The sequence below is a fragment of the Styela clava genome, chromosome 14 (genome assembly GCF_964204865.1).
Source record: "Styela clava chromosome 14, kaStyClav1.hap1.2, whole genome shotgun sequence".
In the NCBI taxonomy this organism is placed as follows: domain Eukaryota; kingdom Metazoa; phylum Chordata; class Ascidiacea; order Stolidobranchia; family Styelidae; genus Styela; species Styela clava.
The window spans coordinates 18511285-18518376 of NC_135263.1; positions in this window are offsets into that span (position 1 = coordinate 18511285).

Consider the following 7092-nt stretch of genomic DNA (forward strand, 5'->3'; position numbering starts at 1 on the left):
TGATGGTGAGGGTCTCGAAATCGCCATAATTATTAAGCTGTCTTGCGATAATTTATTGTATTAGCACCACCATTAAATCGAACCATCACCTGAATAATTAACCGTTCTTTAACTCTTTGAACCCTGAAAGCCGCTAAACCGGCTTTCCCGAGAAAGTCTTCTGACGCTGAAAGCCGGTTTAGCGGCTTTCGCATCCCGTAAGAGGTATGCAACTTTGAAACCTCCTATCTCGCGAACCATTTATTATATTTAGACAAATTTTACATCGTGTGAAAGATAATCTACAGGACTAAGTATAATTTTAAAATTGAGATAAAATATTGTGATCATCTTATGAAAATTAGCAAAATTAAAAAGCATAAAAAACTTCTGAAAATTGCTCAAATCTAATTGACAAAACTTAAATTCGTTTTCGATTAAACCTAGTACATTATCGACAAAATTTGTAGAATTTGAAGATAGCTTTCCAGTGATACCATTAGATTGAACTTATGTTGCACCATTCAAATTTTAGAAGCATTTTTATTCGTGATTTTGTTTGTCGCAAGATCGAGGCGACGTCGAGGTGACGTAAATAACGACCTAACACATTTACGCCGTTACGCAGCGACGTTAAGCAATTACGTTGGCACGTAGCACGTTTACGTTTCATACGAAAAACACTTTTCCTCGCATGCTCGTAGCGTCATTTACTTAAGTTCGTACTCGTGAAGCGACTTACGACTTGTAAACGATACACGGGGAAATTTACGCATTACATCGGTTCGACTAAAACACACAATACGCAGTGTTATTGCCGTTTTAATTGCATAAAAATATGAAAAATACGAATAGCCAAAATAAGGATTTTTAAAAACAGAATGATGGAACATATCGATGGATGCATTGTTTAGCGCCATTGCTGAGTTTTATTGTGCCATATTTTCTTCTCCCGATAGATGAATACTATCCAATATTTCATCTGGACAAAGCTTTGGTTTAAAATCCATTGTAAATATAGCGATATCAGGAATGTAGCGTATATGCAGTAATTTCGAAAATCTAATGAGGCTGCAAAATGTAAAACACTGACCAGGTGAGCTACTGGTGCCACCATGTCTTCCGTGTACCCGTTATCAGTTTTTTTTTCATTCAATCCTCATGATATCCAACGGTGAATAATTAGCCTTGATGTTTCCGGCGGAACCTCATAAATTCATGAGGATCAAATATTTCGTTTTGGCCATTCATTTTCGTCCCATATCCAAATAGTAAACGTATATAAAATGGCCTTTATATTCTAGCAATTTTACTATGTTCGATCAAAATTCGTCTGAAAGGGTTTTATCTGCGGCCGAGGATATGATACTAATGCAATGAAGCCACAATCTGCACTCAAGCTGTGAACGACCAGATGTGCAATTGCGCAATATACCTCACGCAAAGAGTTACGCACGATACGTCGCATGAACGTTATCACGACAATGTCGTCGTCGCCCTTTGCGTCCTTACGCAAACTTGGCGTCAAATAGTTGATAAATTTTGTTCGCAAACCATTTGAATCGATAGTACAAATTCTGCAATAAAATGAGTTATGCGTATGTTAAGAAAGTCATACGTATATTCTCCGAAAGGTAATTTTGTATACTTTTCATAATTGTACTTATGTTGATGATACATTTCTAAGAAATGTATTAAATATTACCAAAATACAAAAAAAATAGTAGATGGGGCTACAAATAGGCTTACACATCTCATCAAAACATCTCGTGAAAAATAATGCCAGTTAAAAATAAAAGACTAGATAAGCTTTTATATGATATATTACAGACCATCTGATATCTAATGGTTTAGAAGTTATTTTGATTTAGGATTAGGGATATTACAATTTTTTAACGCGTCAAATCGATTCGACGCCGTGGGAGGTCAGGGTGAGAGAGTAGCGTCGTTCTGGGGATTCAGAGTTCAAAGAGTTAAAATGAAATATATTCTTTCAAATATAGTTACCATTTTTAGAAGACTTTTACCATTACAAGAAACTTTTCCCAATAAATGCAATATTTCGTGTTCTGATGACCGTAAGTTGCATAATTATATAATTGAAACTGGAGAACAAAGGGAATGAGGGTGGAAAACGAAATAACTCGGCATCGTCAGGAGTGACTCAGACTTGCCGTACATAACCGTGTTCTAATTCCTACGTTGCCACAAGTCTCAGCAACAAGTTGTACCCCATTTGTTTAATTAGGAATATTAATATAAATCAGTACATAAACATATTTTTTTATTTAGTTGGTAATCTTGGGGATAATACAGGGCTTGGCATTTCGTTTCCGAGATAATATAGCGAAGAGTATGTTACGTCTGTTACTCGTGAAAAATGATTAGGGTGCTCGCTGCACATGAAGTCTGTGCATTCCTTCTATAATATGCAGTCAGAGCAAAGAGTGTGTGTTTGTATAAGCAAATGTACTGAAAGCAAGGTTACGCGCATCCCTCAAAAATATAGAAAATAATCTCTGAGCAAAGTTACAGGAAACAAATAAAGTTGAGATAACTACTGATACTACACTGTTTTTGCACCTTTTGGCAAGGTTTATAATGCGTTTTGACGGTGTTTCATTGTTTTCACACAATTTAGCAAGATAATCACGGCGTAGAAATAAGAATTGCTATTAGTTAGGACTGCAACACGAAATAAAAACTTCATCCCAAAACTTAGATTTTGAAAGGTTTGTTTGTCGAATACAAAATTTATCACGATCGTAAAATTTGAATTATTCGTTTGCTGAATATGAAAATATTTACAAAACGTCAAATTTCAAAACTTTGTTTGCCGAATATGATACATATTCTTTACAGCTATTTGCAAGTTCACGAAATGTTTTGTTTCTGCACTTTACATCGTTCAAAAGAATATGAGACAAAATAAGCATATGGTTTGCCTTGAAGTGGTGGAAGTAACGGTGTCGTAGCAATTGTGTTCATCAGACATTGGGTAAAAATTACTAACATGGCGCAACATAGGGCAAAATTGTGATGACGTCATTATCACACGAAGAAACGAATCTCATACAGCACACCGGGATATTTGAAATAAATAAAAGTAAATGTTTTCTAGCGGAAAGTTTAGTATTTTAGCACTGAAAATTTCAAAGCGATTCCTCCAGTAATCAAAGAGAAAGGCGTTTTTTCTGTTACAAAGAACAACAACAACATAATAACAAAACGAACGTTATGTCCACTAACGTGTCCAATAATGCAGATTGCAGCCAGCCTTGCACATAGGATACGACGGCAAAATATATGACGTGACAAAGTAAACACATAAAAGTTTGACAAGCCCTAGCGGTCTAGATTCACGTTGGATGGATTTGTATATTTGAAGATTGGAAATGTAGTTATGATAAGTCTCCGCGGTCATTTTCTCACGGTGTTTCGTATTTCCACTCTGAACAAGGCTTTATGGAAACTGTAACTCTTACGTAAAAATCTGGAACTTGCGGATTTGGTAGGAATATACTGGGAATATACTGCTAGACCAAGCAGAATTCAAACCTAAAATACTTCCACAACAGCCGTGTATACAGGCAGGATGTGTGGTAAATACATATGCGTGTTATTTGGGTTTTTAAAAAAACTCGAATTCTTCTCAAGATCCACTGCATATTTTAATTTGTCTCCTGTTCATTTTCATCGGTTCATATATCACTCGATTCTTCACTTTTACGCTGTAAATTGAGCAAGTTGACATTCGAGATGTCTATTTTTATTATCTCCACGTTTTGCAAACGGATAAAATTACTTACCTAGAATTAAAAGAAAAATTGGTGATTGGACAACTATTTTGATTTATAAGTTTACGGCAGACAATACTTCCCACTATAGTACACTTTAATTACTCATTGTTTTTGAGATGTGTTTAACAACTGATTCATTTCAGCATTTTAACCCATTTTTCTTATATGTGTGATAACTATGATAAAAATACATTCGGGTATTATCGATTGTTTGAGCAAAAATTTATTTAATCTTAAAAGTATTCTAATATATTAGGAGGAAGTAAAAATCTACCACGAAGGGTTAATTCATACTTTAGAAAGGATACCTTAGTCCATATTATGCACCATTTTTACGGCGATGAACGAGATCCGTCAAAGACTTAGGCTGAAGCGAAATGTTAACAGGAAAACATGTTTCTGCCTGTGGGCCCAAACCACTTTGCGGGACCGTTTGCAAACGCGTTGACCACTACACTATGGAAAGACATCAGGATCGGTTTTAAGCCGATTCGACAAACCACGGGTTTATGCGTTTCTCTGTGTAGAAGTCAGCACGTTCGCCTAACACGCGAACAATTATTGTTAAGTCTCCCAAGAGTATTGTTCATTATAAAATGACCCACCGGCGTATATGTTCTGTAGTGTAGTGGTCATCACGTTTGCTTTACAAACGGCCCCGAATGCGAACGGTCCGCATCGTTTTAAAATTAGTATTTATCTAGTAGTTAGTGTTGGGAATTATTTGAAAATTAGAATTTCCAGCGCAATCTCCTTTTTTAACTTTGAGTGGTAGCGAGGGTGATTATTTTTTGCCCTAAAATCCGAAATTTTAAAACGAACCATTTTATGGCATTCAAAGTAAGACACAAAGTGGTAGGGACGTCTCTTTCAACATTATTTTGCTCTATTCTAGAGCTATTCACTGATAATTGGCCGTTTTGGGGCTTACTATCAATTCATCCTCCAAATTAATCATCCGATTTGGCAAAAATGCGCAATTGTATAGCCTGAAGAACTCCGCGGTGAAGTAAGTCTATAAAAGGGATTTTGACGTAACGTTAAAAGCATCCGTCATACGTCATATAAATAAAAATTGGGTTGCCAAATTTTGCGCTGGCTACGCTCTTACCGATGTAAATAAAAAAGTCAATTATTACTGAAAACATCAATTCTTATCGATACTTGGAAGTATAAGATTGGGATTTGAAATTTGAAATTTGGGAAAACAAAAATGGAAAAAGTTCACACATTCATTTCTTGTAGAAACTAAGCATAAAGAACAGACAGGCTATAAATGGGATGTTTTGTACAAAGCTTCCACCAACGCAAAATGAGAAAATTAGTAAGTATTCAGTTAGAAATGCATATTTCGCCGAACATTACAATTTTTATTCATTCCGAACCATTTGGACAATTATAAATTTTTGATTTAAAGCATGGCAGGATTGTTTCTATCAAATCTTACATTTTATGTATTAGTGGCGGAGGCTTTGTACAAAAGATTCAATGAGAGTTCCCATAAGATTTAATAGCACGATCATGAATATTTTGCTATTTCGTGAAGTGAGAGATCTTTTGAACCACGTTGGTAGAGAAATAAATGTATCAATATTTATATTCGACATATAAATGCGAAATGTATCTTGTATTACAGGCGGAGAAATTGTTTGCAATCCAATCGGTGAAGAATTAATTAATCTGACGGGCACAGCCACAAGGCAAACCAGCCTTCCTTTAATTTCATTTATTTTTATGCTCTTTCTGCTTTCTGCCACTAACCCTATCCTTTTTACACTAACACCTATCTGAGTACCACGCCCTTTTGCCAGGTTACCAGTCCGTGTGGGTTATAAGATTACTAAATCGGGTATGCTGTCCAGTTAGTCTAGTTATCAAACATGGAATCATTTATTGATGCAATCCAGTGGTTTTGAGGTGTTTTTTTGTGAAGCATAATCCCAGTGGAACATTTAAGAGGCCCGAGAAATCCAATAGTGCGATAGTTTAGTTGTTTGAATAGTCGGCTAAATATAGCAAATATAATACTGAAGACACAAAATTATTTTTTATTCAAGTGTCGCAAGTTTTATAATAGTAGCGAATCTGAAAGGATTACAAGTTGGGTCGCGCGAGACTAACTTACTATACGTCCAACATGCGGTTGACTAAGTCGAGTATATCATGTATTTTATAGTCTTTCTTGGCAGTTTAGTGTGGTGACCTGTAACTTTGTTCAGATACCGGTCTCCTTTATTTCTGAGTGAATGCGCGTGATGTTACCAAGTTAGTTTTTTTTTAGCTCATTCTCTCATTGGACACTGAATACAAATGGATCTTTTATAAGTCAGTGTATTAAATATGCATTATCCAACTGGAGATCCAGAGTCCAGACCTCAGTGGTGCTTATATGAAGTTTATGTTTACCCTAAGCTAAACCCATTTAGGCACAAGTAAGCTTTACTTACTGCTTCAAGTTGGAATGGGCCGGAATCGATTCTCTTATGTTCTTCCTTAGCTTGGAAAATTTGGAGAGAGCCTTCAAATGATCAATGAAATTGTGCATGAATTAACGAAATCCGACAGTCGATGTTATGGTTGACACGAATCTTCCAACTGAGCCAAGTCGGGCCAATTTTCGTGCCAGTAAAATCTAGGCTAGCCCTACTCGCGGCCAAAGTTATGAAGTTGAGCCCTAGTTTTTTGAAGCTGATGACTTTGTAAATGTTTAATCCATGGCTGCAAAAATTATATACCATGAGATTTTTTCCGCCGGCAGTGGGAAAGCTTTAATAAGCCTATAATTTTAGGCATGTTTAACACAATTCTGGTAGTGTTAGCGACGCATCTTTGGTGTTCCACGAGATGACATAAAAAGTGCAAGTGTTCCGTGGCGAAAAAAGTTTGGGAAATGCTGGCTTGGGGTATGGGGAGCGGGAGGAAGCTGCCAGCAATCCTCTGGTACTAAATTATCCCCTACGGGATTTGAACCTGTAATCTTAGGATATAGATCAAGCGTTTTCCTAAGGCTTAGCACGATGTGCCACTCAACGTGTATACCCTTACCATCGGTGATGAAATCTCAGGATTGTCCTTCACGGTCGTACATACCTGTATCATGATCGTTCTTAACCAAGAGGTCTAATCTAGAAACAGACTCAAATTGGATCTAGGGTCTCCGCGATCTATTCGTTTACTCCAAATGGCATTAATAAAATTTAAGAAGCAGCAAATACATCCGAGTTATAAAATAGAGTAGTTTCAATTCACTCATTAATATTGATCGGTAAGTAACAATTTGATTTTGTTGCGTTCTCATTGTGGGTCTACGTCA